The 21,706-nt window shown below is 54.6% G+C and overlaps 1 long non-coding RNA gene across 1 annotated transcript; it reads left to right on the top strand.

Moving 5' to 3' along the window:
• The first annotated feature begins 1,983 nt into the window (after positions 1-1,983).
• On the top strand, positions 1,984-15,352 carry LOC122209784. Its single transcript, XR_006197752.1, has 3 exons — positions 1,984-2,196; positions 12,403-12,529; positions 15,272-15,352. It is a non-coding gene; the product is annotated as an uncharacterized LOC122209784 (long non-coding RNA).
• Positions 15,353-21,706: the final 6,354 nt, after the last annotated feature.

Raw genomic sequence — 21,706 nt, forward strand, 5'->3', positions numbered from 1 at the left:
CAAGAGGTCACGTGATACCTACAACTGATAAATCCCAGCGTAGGAGACACGTCCTCCTTATCGGGGGCTCGGCATCGCGGCACCTCTCCCTTGTGTGGGGAACCCTCCTCCACCCATAGAAAGGGGGAAAGGCCAAATCCTCCTTCCCAGCCCTTCCTTGCAGCCAGGCTCAGGTTCGGCCGCCGGCCCGGCTCGGCCGATCAGATGCGCTCGGCTGGACTGTGATTCCAAAATCACGAGACAGAGAAGATGCCACCCGGATTCCACCCTGGAGAAGCCAGAGCCGGCTGGGGGCGGCCACCCCGGCTTCTAGAAGTGGCCGGGAGCACAGAGCAACGTCCAGCATCTGGGGTGCTGGATACACAGTCTGCAGCACCCAGGGCCCGGAGTGGTCTTCACTGGGTCAACGCCGAGGCGTGAATCGGGGGTTCCCCCCCCCCCAGATCTCCAGTCTCTTATTGGTGGGACCTCCCAGTAAGCTACTAATGAGTGCTCTTTCTATTTAAATTACCCAGAGCTGGTTTCTATCGCCTCCAACTCAAAATGCCGATGGATAAGAGCAGTATGAGCTTGTTCTTAGAGATCAGAAGGTAATCTCCAGGTAGAAGTAAGGAGGAAGTGGTTACACATACAGGGTAACTGAGGATGGGGGCTGGGCGGGGGTGGGGGGTAGGACTTGCTGCTTTTCCTCATCTAAGCCTCTCTACGTGATCTTTTTCTTCATGTGCACTCATTCATCTGATGACAATTTAATTTATATATCTATATATTTGTGTGTGTATGTGTGTGTATGAGAGAGAGAGAGAGAGAGAGAGAGGGAACAGGCAGAGAGAGAGAGGGAGACAGGTACAGAGGTTCCGAAGCAGGCTCCAGGTTCCGCGCTGATGGCAGAGAGACTGGGCTTGAACCCATGAATCCGTGACCCATGAGATCGTGACCTGAGGCCAAGTCAGACACCTAACCTACTGAGCCACCCAGGCACCTATATTTATTTTCTTCTCCTTCTCCTTCTCCTTCTTCTCCTTCTCCTTCTCCTTCTTCTTGTTCTTGTTCTTCTTCTTCTTCTTCTTCTTCCTCTTCTTTTTAATTTTCAGGGTCAAGGACTAGTTGATGATAAGTGTCAGGTTGTGACGGTTGAGGGGGACGTGGCTGAGTGGTACGGACAGGAAGTGCCAGCAGGAATGTGGCATAGGTGACCCACCAGGCACACAGGCCACCAGGCTGGTGGCATGAGAGAAAGTCTGAGCGGGGGCCTGATGTCTTCCCTGAATGAGAGGTGAGACCAGGCTCTGTACTTGGCCCACTGCCCAAGCTCGTCCTCCGGGCCACCTGCTGGTCCGTCCTGCCTCATGCCCATACCCGCCCAAATCCTGAGACAAGTCCGTAAGCACCCCCCCCCCCCCCCGGCCCTCACAACGTCCCACACCGGTATGTGCACAATAGGGAGTGGATATACTTTTCAGACAGCCCAGCAGTGATGTAGGGAAGGAACAGAGAAACTAAATACATTTTCCCAGAAGCAGAGGATTTTGCACGGGAGGAGGGAGGACAGGGCTACCGTTGGCAAACATCTGCAGCACATCCAAGGAGGAGAGGTAGACTGGCTGTGGTCGGGGACCCCAGGTGCTGAGCCATCGGCAACAGGTGGATGCCAAAGGCAGTTGGACTTGGGTTCCAATAAGTCCACTTGAAGGAGTGAGTTCCCCATCAAGGGAGGTATGTAAGTAGAGGCCACACATCTACCCAGGAAGCTCATACCCAAGCATGGGATGGGCATCTCCTCCAGTGCCAAAACCCTAAGAAAGGGACCAGAAGGAGAAGAAGGAGGAGGAGGAGAGGGAGGAAGAGGAGGAGGAGAGCAGGGGGAGGGTGGGGAGAGCGAAACAGGCCCAAGGCAAGAGAGGAGATGTCACAATAGCAGCTGACAGAACAGCAGCTCAAGATGGAAACATGCCTTTATTTGTGAGGAATTTGTTTCAGCAAATGAGAGACAGTGATGATGCTCAGGCTGTCTCCTGAAATGAGTACCATCTGGGGAAAAGAAAAAGTCTAAATTCAACAGGACTGATTTTTTTTTTTTCCCACTAATGAACTAAAGCCAAGTTTTGTGCCTGTCCTGCTGCATCTTTCCAGAAAGAAGCTCTTTAGTCCCGCGAGAGGGGCCACCTTTCCGGCCAGATAAAGGAGAAGTTCCAGGTCAGAGGCTCTTTGTAAAACAATGTTTATCGTGAAATACATTGTTCCAAATTTCACGTTCATTATCCCCTTGCTTTTCTCTTTAAAACCACCCACATCTGTATCCCTAAGTGATGTATTGTTCCCTTTGCTTCTCTGTGATCTTAAGATAAATGGAGACCATCCTGGATACGCTCTTCTATGACTTTCTTCTTTTGCTAAATACCCTTTGGAGGTTGATTTACATCGATGCGTGTGGCTGTTTTTAATTTGTTTTTATTCTCAATAGCATTCTACCCCATGAACATGGATTACTATTTTTTTATTAACCGTGGATTGAGAAGTTTTTCTGCTTAAATTTCCAAATGTATACTGTCTTTCGAGTTATCTATTTCCCATTGATTTCGAAATTAATTTCACTGTGGTCCTAAAATACAGTCTTATGGAACACATCCTTGAAAGTTGTTGAAGCTAGCTTTATGAACGAATGTGGTCATTTCTCATAAGTGTATGTGTGCCCTTGGGAAAAAAAAAATTTTCTCCCATCGTTGGGTACAATGTTCTCTGTATGGCTGCTTTGATTAAGTTTGTGATATGTACTATTAAATCTTTTAAGTGTTTTCTTATTTTTATCCACTTGATTTATAAGTTATTGTAACCATAAAGTTTAACTGTTCCATTATAATATTGGACTTTCATATCTCCTTTTATATCTGTCAATTCTTGCTTTAAATACCTTAGGCTATGAGGGGCTCCTGGGTGGCTCAATCGGTTAAGTATCCAACTTTGGCTCAGGTCATGATCTCACAGTTCATGTGTTCGGGGCCCCGTGTCAGGCTCTGTGCTGACATCTCAGAGCCTGGAGCCTACCTCCCATTCTGTGTTTTCCTCTCTCTCTGCCCTCCCCCGCTGCGCTCTCTCTCTCTCTCCCTCCCCCTGTCTGAAAAATAAATAACCATTTAAAAAATTTAAATATCTTAGGCTGTGTGATTAAGGTATAAAATATTCAAATTGTCTATCTTCCTATTGAATTAATTCTTTTTTATTTCCCATTGACCTTCTTTATCTCTGATAATGCTTTTGGCCTGAATTACAGTCTGTTTTTTTTTCTTTCTGACATTAATATAGTTATCCTATTTTTCTTATTTTTTTCATTTTCCTAGAACATATCTTTTTTCCTTTGATTTTCCATCTTTCCATATCCTTAATGTTTTTCTGTGTGTGTGTATGTGTGTGTGTGTATATCCCTTGTAAATAGTATATTGTTGGATTCTCTTTTAATGTTCTTTGACAGTCTTTGCCTTTTAACTAGAGAGTTTAGCTCATTTATATTTTAGTGATTGGTGATCAGTTTGGAAGGTTCTATCTTTTTACTTTTTATTTATTACTTATTTTTTAAATTTTTATTAGATTTTGTTTAAAGTTTATTTATTTTGAAAGAGAGAGAGAGAAAGAGCGAGCAGGGGAGGAGCAGAGAGAGAGAGAGGGAGAGAGAGAATCCCAAGCAGCTTCTGCACTGTCAACACAGAGCCTGATGCGAGGCTCAAATTCATAAACCACGAGATCATGACCTGAGCCAGAATCAAGAGTCAGATGCTTAACTGACTGAGCCGCCCAGGCTTCCCTTTATTTATTTTTTAAATGCTTATTTATTTTGAGAGAGAGAGAATCGAGAGATAGAATGGAGGAGGGGCAGAGAGAGAGGGAGAGAGAGAGAGAGAGGGAGAATCCCAAGCAGACTCCGTCTCACAAACCATTGAAGTCATGACCCGAGCTGAGGTCAAGAGTCAGATGCTTAACTGACTAAGCCACCCAGGAGCCCCTTATTTTTTTATTTTTATTTTTAAAAAGATTAAATGAAGCCCAGAAGGGTTAAGTGGCTCGCCTGGGGCTGCCCCATTAGCAGGTGCCAACCTTGGGATTCAAACCCGTGCCATTGGCCCCAGGGTCAGAGTGTGCACTAGGCTGAATGGCCCCTGCCCTCTCCAGCCTCTGGGGATCTCCATCTGAGAGCTGAAACAAGAAGACAGGGCGTGGCCTCGTTCAACCTCCGCAGGGGACATGCTCATTGGGCAAATAGAAATTGTCACCACCCTGCAGAGATTCACGATAACAGTGAAAGCACCGTGAGCGTTGATGGCACATTTGGATTACAGATAAACTTTAGTGAGCAGGTGAATTCACAAATCCGGCATCCACAAAAAACGCAGCTGGACGGTTTATAACCTTCTTTTTTATTCTCTGCCACACAATCGAGTCAATAATTATTTGCCCAGTTCTTTATAAGTGCATTTCTGGGGGTGGCAACGCTTGGGCAAAATGGTCGATGTGTCCGTGCTTCAGAATATTCATGTACATAATAGAATAATACCGGTTCAGAGGACCTCATGGGATCACGTCCAAGGGCTCAGCAAATAATGAAGGGGTTACTTCCTGCATCCTTATATTGGTACTGAACCCACACGTGCAGTGACTGCCGGGCCCCAGGCAACTTTCCAGTTAATCTCACAGAATTAAAGTTTATGTAGGGGCACCTGGGTGGCTCAGTTAGTTAAGTGTCCGACTCTGGCTCAGGTCACCATCTCTCGGTTTGTGAGTTCGAGCCCCGTGTCGGGCTCTGTGCTGACAGCTCGGAGCCTGGAGCCTGCTTCGGATTGTGCCTCCCTCTCTCTCTCTCTCTCTCTGCTCCTCCCCAGCTTGTGCTGTCTCTCTCTGTCTTTCAAAAATAAATACATGTTTAAAAAATTTATTAAAAAAAGAAGAAAGTTCACGTAGCCAGGAAATGTCCTAGAAACTGTCTGACCTCACTCCACTTCCCTTGTTGGCCATTTAATAAACCTTGATTGCACCCTGGCTATGAGTCCAACGCCGAGGGCTGCTTGACAACAGGAACGCTAGAGCTAACTCAAGAGATAATCAAGAGTCAGATCCAGACCTTAAAAGATCGTCCAAAGGAAAGACCCGGCCACAGAAACCAAGAGAGTCATCCGTCCGCCCCAGTTACCCAACAGGAGCCGAAAAAGCCGTGTGTGCACCCAGACAGCACCGAGGCCCTCAGGGAGAGCCTGTCCGCCCCGCCGAGGAGCCGCCAGCGAAGGCGAGGAGGGTGCAGGGTCCCAGAGGACAAGCTGAGAACGCGCTTCTGGAGGACAGAGGTCAGTTGTGCCAAAAGCCACTGGGAAGTCCCGGATGATGTAGACTGGGAACCAGGCAACCATCTCTTGTCATCCCTCCGGAGGTGGCTTCAGAGGAGCAAGCGTCTGGCCGGGGGTCGCGTGGGGAGGGGGCGCCAGAGGCAAGGTTGAAATGCCAGTGGTTGCCGCCAAGCTGAGAGAGCTCCTCTCCTGACACCCCCGGCAGGCTCTGGGCAGGAGCCCCGTGCGCTTTGTCAAATGGCTCTGAGCTGGTCCGTCACAGGGAGCACTTCCTGACCAGTCACTGCCGACGAGCCCGGTTCTAAGGGCTTGGCCCGTGTGGGCTCATGCTCCTCACTGGAGTTCCAGAACATTCCACAAGGTGACATTGGGCGGGGTGTTGACATTGCCTTTTTTGAAAGAGAGTCTCAGAGTCCCGCCTCACACCCGTTTCACAGCTGAGGAAACTGAGGCACGCAAGCGTCGTAACTCGTGCGGTGAGTTTCGTCACGGAGTATGAGTCGCCCACAGAGCTGGACCCGGGCAGTCTGGCTGCAGAGCCTGCCCTCGTTACCCCAAGTCTCAGCCACGAAGCGCTCTTCAGTTTGTCCTTCCTGGGTCAAAATCTTCAGGAATTCAGCTGCTGCCCTGCCCAGTCCATTCCTTAAGGCCTCGTTCCGGCCACCATCTGAACCGTCCCAGGACTGCATAGGGAAGGGGAAGGTGCTGGAGACAGAGAAGAAATTGCGTTTGCCTGAACCAATCCTAGGGGCTGTTTGCGAAAGGGGACCCACCCCCTCCCCAACCCTGGCATTGACGGAGCACTCTGCTGGGTTCATTCACCTTCCCCCTAAGATTGCATTTGAAGCAAGGGTTGCTAAGGCAGGAGACAAGCCAAACATTTGAAAACCAAAGGCCTCAAATTCACTGGTTTTGAAACTTGAACGTGATGAGAATCTCCTCATTAACCTGCCCATGGACGGGACCCGGGGACCGGCTATATAAGAGGCCCAGAAGGTTCTGGGGAGGCCGGCGGCGGACCCAAGTGTTGAGAACATCCTCCTACCCAGTGGCCTTGTAGCTGGCGGTCCCTCGGTTCTGCTGGGCTCCCCATCCTGGCCCTGCCGGGAAACCCCCCCATCTGGTCCGGTCATCGGTCCACACCCAGGCCTTGGAGTCCTGGGGTGTCGGCTGCCCCCTAGGAACACACACACCGCCACCATCGCCAGCTCTGGCCAGCCTGGCCCCGAGCTCTGTGCAAATGCTTCTCATTAGCAACTAGAAAGCCTGGGGAAGGAGGTGGGGGGGCGGCCCCACCAGCTCCCGGGCCTAGCAGAGGCTGACAGAGGCTGTAACGGCAGCCAACCCACAGCCAACCCCAACTGCCTTCCAGCAATCCGTCATTATCCCTTCCCTGGCCCGGTAATTCCATTGTTAATTAAAATCCTGCAGCCTTTAATAACACGGCTCATAATTGCTGTTTTCAGCAGCCCCGGATTGGCTGTGCAGGCTTTGGGGGGACCCGGGGCTTAGTTTCTCGGGCTTGGCTTTGACGACGCTCTCTGGTTATAAATTCCCCCACTCGCCCTCAGCCCCGAGTCCCCCGTGGGCCTCACGGTGGGGCGGCCCCAGTGTCCCCCACCCTGGGGGCCGCCCCAGCACCTCCTCGACGTCACCAAGGAAGGAGAGGGGCTCTCCACCCCCGGAGATGGGACCCCAAGGACCCTCAGCAACACAGCCCCGACAGAGGCGGGCTCCCCCACACACAGCTGGCCCGTGGAGGCTCTGACCCTGTCCGCACGTGGCCATGCTCTTTCACACCCACATCCTTCCCCTCTGCCCCCACCTGCCCACACGCACCCCAGCCCCTGCTGCTCTCCCTCGGCCACCCAAAGGCTCCTGAAAGTCCGAGGGATTATCCCCCAACGGCCGGCCGGGAAGGTGACTGCATGGCCCTCTCTGAGGCGAGCCCCACGCCTGCCCTCGGGCCGGACCCCGTACTGGGGCAGCCTGTGCCCCTGAGAGCCGAGTGTGGGGCTCTGGAGGCCCAGCGGCAGCCCTGAGGTTGGCTGAGGTCTGGCTGCAAGGCCAGTTCTCCCTCTGAGCCCCGCTGCTGCCCTTCCCTCTTAGGCACTGATCCAGGGAGCAACCCCATTAACCTTCCGGCACAAAGTCTCCAGCCCGAGTCCGCTTTCTGGGGATCTGACCTTCTAGAGTCACCCGTCGCTTTGGAATCCCAGGTCCTGCTCCCTTCCCTCTGCCCGTCCCCCACTCACTCCAGGGGCCCCAGACCCTCCCCACCACTGCCCGTTCCCCAAGCTCATGACTCAGCTCATGCTCCTTGTTCTCTGCTCCTTCCGAATGGAGAACACAGTCCACTCAAGCTATAAATAACCCCAGGTGCCCGCCGCCTCCCCCCCCCCGCCGCTGAAAGTCACTGGAGGCCAAGGACTCCTTCCGTGTCCTTCAGGCCTGTGAGGTCGGCTGTGTCAAGCCCATTTCGTGCGCTCAGATCATAGCTGCTTCCGCCGGCCTCCTAAAAGTCCCCTCCCCAACCCGGTGCACTCGCTGCTGGCCCTTTGTGAGAAAATCAGTCCCTCAGATCCCCAGCCCTCAGCGATGCCTCGGTGGGAGACTCACGTCCACAGAGGACTGCTTTCACTCATTACGCTGTCATTCGCTCACTCACTCAGTCAACAAACGCGTTTGGAGCACCTGTCTTTACCAGGCATTGTGTTTAGTCTGGGGACACCTTGGAGGAGAAGATGTACGAAGTCCCTCCCCTCACGGAACTAAAATTCTACAGAGGGAGGCACGAAATAAGCAAGATACGTTAAGTGACGTAAAAATATAACAGGCTAGGGGCGCCTGGGTGGCTCAGTCTGTTGAGCGTCTGACTTTGACCCGGATCATGATCTCACAGTTTGTCTTGTTCGAAGCTGGGGCCAAGAGAGGGGGCCTCTCCATGGGCAGCAGGGTCACAGATCCCTCCCGGCTTTGCCCCAGGCTTTGTGTCTCTCTGCCCCATTCTTCAAGTACCCAGTTCCCCGGGCTCTCCCCGCCCCCGTATGGAGGCCACCTCGAGCACCAGCAGGGGCAGTGTGGAGCAGAGAGGAACAAGGGCTCTGGGGCCAGGCCGACCTGGGATCGCTCCTAACACTGTCATTTTGGGTAAGTTACAGAGCCTCTCTGAGCCCCACTGGATTAGTTTTCTACAGCTGCTGTAGCAAGTGACCACAAATGTAGCAGCTTAAAACCATGCATATGGATTATTTTCTAGTTCTGGAGTTGGAGATCTGACGCGGGCTCACTGTGTTCTTCAGGGGGTCAGCATTGGCTGCTTCCCACTCCGGAGGCTCTGGGAAGAATCTTGTCCACTCACCTCTTCCTCCTCCTGCAGTCTCTCTGCATCCCTTGGCCCATGGCCCTCCTGCATCTCCAAAGCCAGCAGGGTACCATCGCGGACAATGTGCGGTCCCTCTGCACATGACCAGAATGCTGCTCAGGTCAAACGGGACACCCCTCACACGCTGACAATTCTCAGTTGAGTTGTATACGATTTCCTATTTGAGGAGACAGGTGCACGGATGGACCAAAGCCTAGCTATCACGACAATGTCAAATTTCTCTCCCGGTGTCTAGAAATGCTCAGTTTTTGTGCTCATCTTGTGTCAACCAGTTGGCTGTTCGCACAGCACTGGGCCTGCTCATTCCCATTGCGGGTCCCCCAGGGACACTCTGGGGCCTGCTGACCACACTTTTCGGGAGATGGTCAGAAACCAAGGGCAGAGGTGAGGTCTAAGAATGACTCAAGGTGAGGCAGGGCTGTCCAGAGGGAAGGGCAGAGAGACCCTCCTTCCATAGGCCCCCGCTTTCCCCCATGCCTGCACGTGCTCTCGTTTGTGGAGAGGTCACCTCCGAGGAGCCTCTTCTTCCGACGTGGCCTTGGAAGTCACTCGGTCACGTCCGCGACATCTATCGGTGCACGCAGGGCCAGCCCACATTCAGGGGGAGAGGGCTGTACAAGAGCATGAACTCCAGGAGGCACGGCTCACGGTGGGGGCCATCTTTGAAGATTATATCTACCACGGGGGGGGGTTCGTATGGCAGGAGCAGGGAGGGGGTACCAGGCCCAAGGTGGCCAGAGCAGGACAGCCCGACAGTTCCATCTGGCTCAGAGTTGAGCCAGACTTCTTCAGAAATGTTGTCTCCGACTGATTTCACAACTATTCTCTGTTGCCTGCCCCCGTTATGACTCAGTGCCAGCCTGGCCCCACAGGGTGCCTAGAGTCACCAACTATCAGGAAAAGAAGTGTCTTCTTCCTATAGGAAACTGTCCTTCCCGGTAGAGCAACGGTGTGAGATATTCCTGTCCTCACTACTCAATCCGATCACTGATTAAATATCTATAATTTATCAACTACAGCCCACTCCATGGTCCAACTAGTTTAGAAACGCCCTGGAATTTTTTCCTCAAGCACAGTCTCAAAATTATTTGACCCCCTCGCGGATTTACAGCCAGACCAGGGAAGCACACGGCCCTATAGCCATCCACTGTTGTGACGCTGATCGAGCTTTTAACTCTCCAGGTGCTGGTTTTCCCCTGTAAGAAAAGGGGTAATGAGAGGGAGACGAGGTTGACCAGATGTCTCCAAGAGACACCATTGTGACCAATGGGTTCCAGCTATCTCTGTGGCCTTGAGCAAACCCCTATGCCTGCCAGGCTCCTCATATCCCACCTGTAACATGGGAAGTTGAACAAGATGACTCTGTGGGTCTTTCCAGCACCATCTGGCTCCACTTCAGCACATGCAGGAATGTATCCATTCCGTTAGGATTGGGATTCGAGCCCGGCTGTTCAGCGCAGATTGCTATGCTAATCCCACATCCAAGGCCCCCGGCATTGCAAACCGTTACAGACGGGCCTGTGCAGCCTCAGAAACTGATCTACGATCCATTCACTGGCTCCCAGCTGCGGGTGAGTGATGGGCCAGGCTGGGCAGCATCGTGGGGTAAGGGGAAAAGATTGAAATAAGAAGGCAGCCAGGCTGGGTAAAGATCCAGGCTCTTACTGGATTGTGGCTTTGACCTTGAGAAATTCCTTGATCTCGCCGAGCCTCGGTTTCTCCATCTGGAAAATGAAGGTTAGAATGCACACCTCCCAAGAAAGGCCCAAGGGTTCCAGAACGTATCTGAGAAAGCCTGATATCGAGTCTGTTATTATTCAGACTGCACGCTGGAAAGCTGATTCTTGTCACCCGAGCAGAGCCTTCCCCGAGATAATTTAGGAGGTCTGGGCTCAGGAGCGCTCCCCGGGCAGCGCCGTCCCCTCCCCTGTCGGCCGCAGGATGGATAGGCCCCGCAGCCTGGCTGGAAGGGCCATCCGCGCCTCCCTTTCCGAAGATGCCCTGGGCTGTCGCGCTTTCTGGCACGCCATGCTAAAAAATGACTCCAAAGAAAAGTAAGCAGACACTCCAGGCCATAAATATTTCAGAGTCGAATGAACGTCCTTTCCCCAGTCCCGACTTGCCATATATATTATTTATAAAACCATAACTTGAGTTGAAAGGTAGTCGTCGAAAGAATAGAGAGTCTCACTCAGATTCACTTGGTGATTGGAAAAACAATCTACAAAGGGGGAAAATAGTGCTGGCTGGATGAGGTCACAGGAGGTCATCTGGTCCCTCCCCCTGGCTCCAGAGGGAGCGTGGCCGGAGTGACCGGATGGTACAGCCCAGAGAGGCCCCGCACACCGGCAGACTGCTGGGCTCACACAGCCTAGGGCCTCGAGGCCTTTTCAGGAAGTTTCCACGACATGACAAACAAAAGTCGACACGCTGGTAAAAATCTTTCGATTCCCTTTGTAACAGGGAGCAGGGCTGATGCTGAGAAGACAGGCCGAGGAGGGCTGCTAAGGGCTGTTGAGGAAGCAGAAAGAGCCCGGGACCAGGAATCGAGGGACCTGCGCTCCAGTTCTGTCCTGCCCCTTCCTAGGGTGACATCCAGCCGGTCACATTTCCCATCCGTGAAACGGTCCTCACGTGATCAGACCCAGCATTTCTGTCCTGTGACGAATGCTCGGTGACCCCTCCTTCTCCCTCCAGAAATAAAGTTCATCGGTGGTCACATGACCTATTCACATACATAATTATAAAAATCAGGGTAATAGTGCCCTGGCCTGTAACGCAAAGGAGAAACAAAAGGACAGTGATTCACAACCAAACGATGTTTTGTTCTCAATGCTTCGGCAGCTAGACACTAGGGAAGCTGTGGAACCGAGGCACCTGCTCGCCTCCTCACCACGAATGTGACATTTCCAAGCGCGGGCTGGCGTCGTGACGCTGTATCTGACACTGAAATACCACGAGCAGCCTCGCGTTCGGGGACGTGTCTGGAAGAGTGGACACTCTCAGTAAAATCCCGTGACAAAACAAGAGACGATCTCTCCTCAATTGTCGCTCTCGTTGCAAGCACGGGAGACTCCTTTTTTGTTAAAATTGTGCAAACAAACAAAAAAGCAAACAAACCCCCCCAAAAAACACCCTACCCCCAAACTGTGTGCTGATATGTAAAATGTGAAAAGCAGAGTCCAGTTCTAGGCTCAGATCATTTTCTAGAACGACTTTTTTTTTTTTTTTTAACGTTTATTTATTTTTGAGACAGAGACAGAGCATGAACGGGGGAGGGGCAGAGAGAGACGGAGGCACAGAATGTGAAACAGGCTCCAGGCTCTGAGCCGTCAGCACAGAGCCCGACACGGGGCTCGAACTCGCGGACCGCGAGATCATGACCTGAGTTGAAGTCGGACACTTAACCGACTGAGCCACCCAGGTGCCCCTAGAAGGACTTTTTAATGTCTGTTTTATTTTTGAGAGAGAAAGATAGAGGACAAGCGGGAGAGGGGCAGAGAGAGAGAGGGAGACGCAGGATCCGTAGCAGGCTCCAGGCTCCGAGCTGTCCGCACAGAGCCCCATGCGGGGCTTGAACCCACGAACCGTGAGATCATGACCTGAGCTGAAGCCAGACACTCAACCAACGGAGCTCCCCAGGCGTCCCTAGGCTCAGATCATTTTCAACAAGTTTTTCACCCACAGGAATGCCTGGAGGGACATTTGCAGTTTTCCCTGGGATGCAGTCACCATTTTTCACTGGGCACGTTAGAGACCCGCGCGCATCCCTGCCTGCCAAGCGCCAGTCGTCCCTCCCAGCATCGTGACCACCGTAAGTACCACCCATGGGACCCCACATCCAAAACACCCGCAGGGAGCCCCCGATGGGCCGCTCCCCAGGTCGTCCTGCGCTGCTCTGACCATCTGATGCCACCCACAACCGGCTTGATGATGCTCACCTGAAGGCCGGGCTGGCCACACGGTGTCTGCTTCAGTTCCTGCCCCACGGTCACGCTGTGGGGGCAACGGTGGCCAGAAACCCTGCTTGAGTGGAGCCTGGATCCCTGATCCTTCCCCTCCCTGACTCCGCCCACCCGGGAAGTCAGGTGCCTGCCAGGCACCGAGGGAGCCCAGCACCCCACAGGCTGCGACTCCAAGGAGTCCAAATGGCAGTGCTCAGGAGCACCCTAGAGGGAGGAGCACCCTAGAGGGAGGAGCACCCTAGAGGGAGGAGCACCCTAGAGCCTCACCCAGGCTCAGGGCAGAGGACTGCTTCCTTGGGACCCCACAGCTCCTCGGGCCCCATGCCTGCCCCTGCTCTTGCCCAAAGCCACCTCCCTGCGGACCAGACCCCACAGGCCAGGCTGGGTACACACTTCACCTTTGCCCCCTGCTCGGCCTGCCCGTCCCACCCTCCACCCTCGCATGATGGAACAGCTTTCCGTGCCCACAGTGGACACAAATCCGGCACCCGCGGTCAGCATATCAGGGCACTGACCAATGGGAGGTGGGAGGAGGGTGGGGGAGAGTATGTGGGCTGGGGACAGTCTGGAAGCTTCTCAGAGAAAGCAGAACCTCAGCCGGTAAGGGCTGGGCAATGAAGGGGCCTGATGCCAACAGAGGGGTGGACCCCCAAGGAGAGATTCGACGTGCACCCAGGCCACACCACAGGCCCCAGGGTCTGAATCAGGGCACTCTTGGGCTCTTTAAGATCAAATATCTTTTGGGGGACTCCTGGGTGGCTCAGTCAGTTAAACATCTGACTCTTGGTTTGGGCTCAGGTCACGATCTCATGGTTTTGTGAGTTCGAGCCCCGCATGGGGGCTCTGGGCTGGCAGCACTCTCTCCCTCTCTCTCTGTCCCTCCCCCACCTGTGCTGTCTCTGTCTCTCTCAAAATAAATAAACTTCAGGGGCATCTGGGTGGCTCAGTTGGTTAAGCGTCCGAATTCGGCTCAAGTCATGATCTCACGGTTCATGGGCTCGAGCCCCACGTCAGGCTCTGTGCTGACAGCTCGGAGCCTGGAGCCTGCTTGGCATTCTGTGTCCCCCTCCCTGCTCACGCTCTGTCTCTTTCCCTCTGTCTCTAAAATAAATAAACATTTAAATAAAGAAATAAATAAATAAACTTAAAAAATAAAAAAAATAAAAAATGTTAAAAAAGATCAAATACCTTTTGTATCCCCCAACATCTGAGGGGAAAGGATCACGTGGCCCAGCTAAGGGCTGAAGGGAACAGGGTCTGGGGTCACTGTGTCACTTCTCAGGGGATAAAGACTCCTCGCCTGGGGAAGCGGGGTTGCAATACCTTCCTCAGAGGTATGAACATGAAGAATGGAGATGAAAGTCCTAGAGACGGCAGGCCGGGCCCTCCGGTGCCCGTGCGAATGACGGCAGTGTGGTCATTCACACACAGGAAGGCCTGTAGAAGCTTCCAGACTGGTGTTTTCTGGCACTGGAACGATCTCTCCCAGGAGGCCTGCTCCGGCCCAGGGAAACCCCCCCCGCCTTGCTCCCAGTGGGGCTGTTACGTCCTTCCAGTTGGTGGGCACAGAAAAAAGCATCCAGGAAAGGTGCTCAGAGGAAAACGCGGTTCTTCCTCAAACATGTGTGTCCACCCCCAGGTCCCAGCAGGACCTCCAGGAGCAGCGTGGCCCCCGCCCCCCGCTTCAGCCCGGACCCAACCTCTCTCCAAGATTCTCTGCCCCGCTCTGTGCCCACCCACCCCCCAAATTAAAAAAAAAAAAAAAGAGAGAAAGAAAGAAAGAAAAAAATGGAGAAGTTAATTTGCTAAAATGGAAGGGAGCGCACTCACTGATTACATTTTTCCCCAAAGGAAACTTGAGTTAATTTGGCCGGTGACTCATATGCCAGGCTGCCAGTTACAACACACAACCCCAGACAGCACTCCTCACCGGGCCCAGCTGGCACCCGCCCTCCCCGCTCACCGCTGCGGGCCCCAGGGTCCCTCCTCCGAGAGGCAGGGGTCGGGCGGGCAGCGTGCCCGCCGGGTACGGGGCTCTTGGTGGTACTTCCGGACGCGAAGGGCACACGCACGTCCACGCGGAAGCACACGCATCTACGCTCACACCAGGCACCGTGCACGGGGCACACGCATACACACGCGTGCACGCTCGGGACGCCGCGAGAACACTCTGGCCCCGGGCCCCTCAGTAAATCGTTCGGTAGTCAGCTCTCCAAATGCTGGGGAAAATCCAAGGACAGGGCCTCAGTACTAAGTCGTTCCTATTTTTCCCAGCCTCTTAAAGCTTCTAGGGAGCAGAGAGAGGGGGCAGGCAGGTGCTCATGTGAGCCCTGTGAACTTTGGGTGGAAATTCCCGGCCGGGCCCCCCAAGCGTGGAGGTGCCCGCTGGGCTTCTTCATCTCCTTGGGGGTGAGGGGCACGTGGGGACCCCACCCCACCACCGATACTGTTCACAAGGCCACCTTTCTAATGAAAGTGACACCCAGCTCAAGCAGGAGCCCCCAAGGCAGGCCTTAGAGTCAAAAGACCTATTTACGCGCTGTGTGACTTTGAGCCAGGCACCCATTCTGAGCCTCAGTTTTTTTTTCTAGAAAACATCTTCATCCTCCAGTTGGACAGCAATGTGAACGTACTGAATAACGCCGAACTGTATGCTTCAAGTGTTAAGATGGTAAACTTTATGTTTTGTGTGTTTTAACACAATTTCTCTCTTTTTTTTTAACGTTTATTTATTTTTGAGACAGAGAGAGACAGAGCATGAACGGGGGAGGGTCAGAGAGAGGGAGACACAGAATCTGAAACAGGCTCCAGACTCCGAGCTGTCAGCACAGAGCCCGACGCGGGGCTTGAACTCACTGACCGCGAGATCATGACCTGAGCCGAAGTCAGCCACCCAAGCGACTGAGCCACCCAGGCGCCCCTAACACAATTTCTTAAATTGAAAAAAAAAAGGGAAAAAGAAAGGCTTACGCTTTCTCATTCCTCTTTCCCCCTTGCCACTGGCTGGGGTGTAGAAATGATGGCAGGAGCTCAGGCAGCCTTTTTGGACTCACAGATGGAAGTCACCTGTTGAGCATGGCCGTACAGTCGGATGCAAGGACAATGGTTCCTAGGACACTGCCAGGTAAACCTTGGGCTGCTTGTGTGAGAGAAGTCAACTTCTATGTTGTTTTTAAAAGCATATATGCTCATACTTGAGGAAACTTAAAACCATTTGGATCGATTGGGACAAGGATGAGAGACAGTTCCTAGGACCCTTCCCCCAGTTATCCTCAGCAAGGGAACATGGCGCAGGGTTCTGGATTCTGGCCCAACCCACCGCCAACTTCTGCGTGACCTCAGATCAGCTTCTTCCCTAAGCCTCAGTTTCCCTACTTGTCTTTTGACACTAATATTATGAGTCTCGGTTTTTCAAATCTGTTAATGAGAGGCCCAAGCAGGGAAATCGCTGGCAAAGGGCTGGGAGCCCCTAGACCAGAGCCCAGGGGCAGCCAGGAGGAACAAGAGGCCCGGACGAGGAGCCACAGTCCCACAGGCCAACCCCCTGCCACGAAGGTACTGATGGTCAGAGCTTTCTGGAGCCGACGCCCTCCTTCCAGATGAGGAAGCAGAGGCAAAGGCACGCCCCCCTCCCCCGCCGTGGCCAGTTCAGGACTCTGTGTGGCCTCTGTTAGGCCCACCCTAGGTCTCCCTGGGGCCCTGGGGGGCGGGGAGCCGGCCAATCTCTTAGAGGAAGACAGGAGGACCCTAGAAGCCAGTGCCAGCCCTCGGGGCACAGGAGAAGGAGGAGGAAGTCAGAGAAGGAAACGCTGGGAAGCAGCACGGGTGGAAAACACATTTGCTGGTTTCCCGGGAGAGCCTCTTGCCTCCTGGGGGAAACTGGGAGCCGTTATCAGAGCCAAGGACAGAGATGCATGTCGCCGGATAAGCTCCAAGAAAACCCCTCCCTGTGGGCCCACACGGTGTGGCGGGCGGGCAGACGGTGCTCAGAGAGGCAAGACCGCACTCCCAGACTCCCGCCCGGAATTCAGAGCCAAAGGCTCGAGCACCACACAAAGTCCACCCGTGACACCACAGTCAGGGAGCAGCAGCCAGGGATCCGGGCAGCTGTGCCCACCCTGAGGCACACCCGGCCCCACCATGCCCGACCGTGCCCTCGATATCTGTCGGTGCTCCTGCCTGTGGGCATCGACACAGCTGGTTCAAATCCTCCCTGTGTCCCTTCGAAGCAGAGGGACCTTGGGCAAGGAGGTTTTATAACTGAGGTTCGGCCCCTGCTTCTGTAAGGAGATACCCACACTGGGGGCTGAGCTAATGGCCCTCGGCCAGGGGGAGCCCCCTCCCCCTCCACCGTGGACATCTGGGGCCCGATCACTCCTGGGAAGGGCATTACCAAAGGACAAACGATGTCGGTCAGATTTGTGGCCATCACCCTCCAATTTCCTCGAGCATTACTGTTTCATGCTCTGACACAGCCCCTTCCTCTCCAGGAGACAGAGACTCCGAGAGTGGCCAGAAAATAAACAGGCACAGTAACAGCCTTGGTCTGAGAGTCCTCACTGAGCGGGAGTCTCCTCTAAACCTCCTCATTCGGGGTTTAGAGCATCAGGTTCTGGTCTCTTCCGGGCAGAAGAAACATCCTTGTCCTCGCGCACCTGACTTTTAAAATCATTTCTATTTTTCTTAAGTTTGTTTATTTATTTGAGAGAGACAGAGAGTGAGTGGGGGAGGGACAGAGAGAGAGAGAGAGAGCGAGAGAGATTGAGAATCCCGAGCAGGCTCCATGCTGCCAGCACAGAGCCAGACATGGGGCTCGAACCCACGAACCGTGAGATCAGGACCTGAGCCGAAACCAAGAATCAGCAGCCTAATCGCCTGAGCCACCCAGGCGCCCCAACACCTGGCTTTTTAAAGCACACACCAAAGGGCTGCTGGACGTCCTCATATTTTCCACCTGAATGTCCTTGCACAGGGCTCTCGGGCTGAGGCTGTAAAGCTGGGTGGCCTCCACGTCCAGCTTTAAGGAGCAATTTCCCTCAGCGGCTGACACTGGGCCTGTAGGCTGGGGCTGGGGCTGAGGCGTGGGGCTGGCGTGGGGACAGAAGGGGCCCCACTTGGGAGAGGTTTCCACGCACGTCCCCCCGGGGACACGGGAGGGCATGAACTGGCCCAGGAAGGGGTGCGGGGCACAGAGGACAGGCTGTCCCCAAACGCACAGCCAAAGGGACGGCTCTGCCCAGTGTTTCGCTCACAAACACTCACACACAGACACACAGAGACATCCAATCGCACACCGGCACAGATACACTCATGCAGACGTGCATTCGTACACTCGCACAGGCGCACACACAGAAACACAGACCCCACCGCCACACGAACGCCCCCAACGTCGGAAAGCAGGTGTGCATGGCCTCGCCTCCCACTGAGGTTCCGTAGTGATGGGTTCCCACTCGGTCCTGGGTTCCTGGACCATAGACACCTGCACGTTTCTTCCTGCCTGCCCTCCTGGACTTGTTCCTTCTCCCGCCTCCTCTTTGTGCTCCCTGATGCTGAGGCTGAGGAGGGGGCAAACAGAGACTAGGGTCAAGGTCAAAGCCTGGTGTGCCCGGCTGCTCCCCTCCAGGCTCTGCCCCCACTCCTTCAGCCCTTTAGGTGTCGGGTGTCACCGCCTTCTCCTCTGGGTCTGATTGCCCAGGAACTCGGGGACCCAGCCCGTGGGCACGGACGAGGTCGCGCCGCCGCTTCCCCCGAGCGCCGCTAGGTGGCGCCGCGCTAACGAGGATCCGGATGGACCGGCTGGTCGGCGGCAGAGTAAGGGGCGGAGAGTCTAGGTGCCCCCCTCTCACGCGGCTGCTCACACCCGGGTCCCCGTGGCCCCCCAGACCCCGACCCACGCTCCCTGCCGGCCCCAGGCTCAGGCTGGGGCTCAGGACATACCCCCTCGGGGCCCCCTCCACCACCCCCACCCGTGGCCCCGCTTCCCCCCTGGGCAGCTCCTTTGGTCCTCCCGGGCACAGACTCCACAAGGAGCCTCTGCTTCTGGGGCACAGTGCAGAGGTGAATAGATAGGAAACGCGATGATACCCTCCCCCCACCATTCAGTTTGCCCTTCATATCTCCCTGGGATCCCCTGAGCTCTGCCTTTGCCCCATCAGATGCCAAGTGTTCGTGCCCCTGGCACCCTCACCACAGCACAGGCTGCAGCCCAGAGCATCTAATGAACAGCAGCCGGCACCCCACCCCTGTGCCCCCAGAAAAGGAAGGCCGGGTTCTCCCCCTTGGCACATTTGGCCCAACCCCCACTTCCAGAATGGAGAGAGACACAAGGAGGCCTTAGGACACCCGCATTCACCAGACTTCTGGCCTCCGTGCCTGTCCTGTGGGTCTACCCCACCCCTGTCACCAGCCCTGTAGGCTCCTGGGACAGGGAAATCCTGTTCAATCAGAGCGGCCTGGCACAGGAAGGGGGAACACAGTAAGTGCTCAATAAATGCTTGTTAACTCGATTCATGTGAGGAAGAGACAGGGCGCTAACAACATGTATGGACCCCACGCCACGCCAGGGACCGTGAAAGCGGCTTCTCTGCCGTATACTCCCAACAATTCTGTGTACTTTACAGATATCAAGGCAGCCGGGGCCCAGAGAGCCCGAGGTCACACAGGGGCCAATGATAGCCAGGGTCACCACGCTCCAGGGTGCCCCAGACCCTCGCTGTGATGAGCCCCTCTTTCCCTGCCTGAGACTAACCCCCGGGGTGTAGCGACTGGGCCAGTCTCGGACTTCCTGACTCTGCTCCACCTCGGTTCCTCTGAGGCCAGCCTTTGCAGAGGCCGATCCTCCCGCCAAGAAAGATGTCTTTCCAGTCTCATCCTTTAGGGCCCACCCTGGCATCACCTCCTGCGGGAAGCCTTCCATGACTACTCCTTAAGTGGAGGCTTCAGTGGACCCTCCCTGGGAGGGTGTCCTTAGCTTAGCACCCCACTTGGTCCGTTGCCCAGACACATGTGGACTTAGCCAGCTGTCGGGGGCCACAGCACCCCCATGGTGCTGTTCCATGGGGGGACCTACACCTCATACCAAACCCAGCCTACAAAGAAGCTTTTAATGTTTATTGTTTTGAGAGAGAGAGAGAGGGAGAGAGAGAGACACACACACACACACACACACACACACACACACACACACACACACAGATTCAGAAGAAGGCTCCAGGAGCCGAGCTGTCAGCACAGAGCCCGACGCGGGGCTCGAACTTACAAACTGTGAGATCATGACCTGAACCGAAGTCGGACACCTAACCGACTGAGTCACCCAGGCGCCCCCACAAAGCAGCTCTTAGAAGGGCCGTTAGGGTACGTCATGGACTGAATGCGTCCCTCCAAAATTCGTACACCGAAGCCCCAATCCCCAATGCGACGGTGTTAGGAGGCGGGGCCCGAGACGTGATGAGGTTATGGCTGAGCTCGTGAGGGTGGGGCCCCCGCAGTGAGATCAGTGTCCTTATAAGAAGGGGGAGAGAGACCCGAGCGCTTTCCCCGGTTCGTGAAGACACAGCCAGACGGTGGCTGCCTGCGAGACCGTGAGTGGCTCTCACGGAGACAGCCAAATCTGCCAGTGCTTAAACTTGTACTTCCCAGTCTCCAGAAAACTGTGAGAAAAAAAAAGTTGTCTGTTGTCTAAGCCGCCCGGTCTGCGGTATTCGTTCCGGCAGGCCAAGCTCAGACAGGATAGATGATGAAACCCGGGCCCGGAGGGGCCAGGTGGCCGACACGGTCACACAGCAAACCAGAGCGGAGGCTACACGCAAACCAAGGTCTGGTCACACACTTCGTGAGAAGAAAATGTACGCGTATAAGGAAAAAGGGAGTCCCCAGAGGGATGCATTTAAAACACACGCGTCCACTCACTCAAGGGGCCAGACATGGTGACGTTGTGGAATGCAGCTGGGAGGGAGTGACTCACAGCCAGAAATGCCCGCTGCTGGGTCCTGGGCCTCGTCACCACATGCCATCTGTCATGGCCCAGCTTGTGTAGCTGAGAAAGCTGCACCTCCGGTCCCCAGGGCTGATGGCTCTGACGGCCCGCGGTGGGCTGGGCTGACTCGGGCCAGGCCCACCGGCATCGATCCTCTCTCTGGGGGTCTCAGGCCGAGTCACCGGGCGCCGTGGCATCACGGAGCCAGCCTTTGGCTGGGGGCGTTGGAAGCCCGGGTCCCGGCCCCACTCCGCCCCTGCCCCTGCGTAGCTTTGGGGGTCTTCTTTGGGTTTCATCAATCCGAGGATGGGCTCTGAGTGGCCGTGTGCCGGGGGCGTCTCCCACGGCTCTAGAGAGAGTGGGTGCCTCCCGGCCTTGGCGGGGGGATTCGCACCATGGCAGGTAGCAAACATCACTGCTTCCTCCTTCCTCCCTCCCACCTTCCCTCCTTCCTTCCTTCCTTCCTTCCTTCCTTCCTTCCTTCCCTTTTTTTTTTTTTTTTTTGTTTGTTTGAAAGAGAGAAAGTGTGAGGGGGAAAGAGGCAGAGAGAGAGAGAGAGAGAGAGGGAGAGAGAGAATCCCAAGCACGCAGGGCTCAAACTCATGGAACTATGAGATCACGACATGAGCCAAAGTCAGACACGTAACCGAACGAGCCGGCCACCCAGGCTCCCGTCTCTATTTCTACGTCTTTTTAAATTTTTTTTTTTAACGTTTATTTATTTTTGAGACAGAGAGAGACAGAGAGTGAACAGGGGAGGGGCAGAGAGAGAGGGAGACACAGAATCTGAAACGGGCTCCAGGCTCTGAGCGGTCAGCCCAGAGCCCGACGCGGAGCTCGAACTCACGGACTGCGAGATCGTGACCTGAGCCGAAGTCGGACGCTTAACCGACCAAGCCACCCAGGTGCCCCAAGGCTTATTTATTTTTGAGAGAGAGAAAGAGTGCACACAAGGGGCAGAGAGAGTGAGAGAGAGAGAGAATCCCAAGCAGGCTCCGAGCTGTCAGTGCAGAGCCCGATGTGGGGGCTCGAACGCAAGGACCGCGAGATC

This window comes from Panthera leo, chromosome E3 (genome assembly GCF_018350215.1).
Source record: "Panthera leo isolate Ple1 chromosome E3, P.leo_Ple1_pat1.1, whole genome shotgun sequence".
Classification (NCBI taxonomy): domain Eukaryota; kingdom Metazoa; phylum Chordata; class Mammalia; order Carnivora; family Felidae; genus Panthera; species Panthera leo.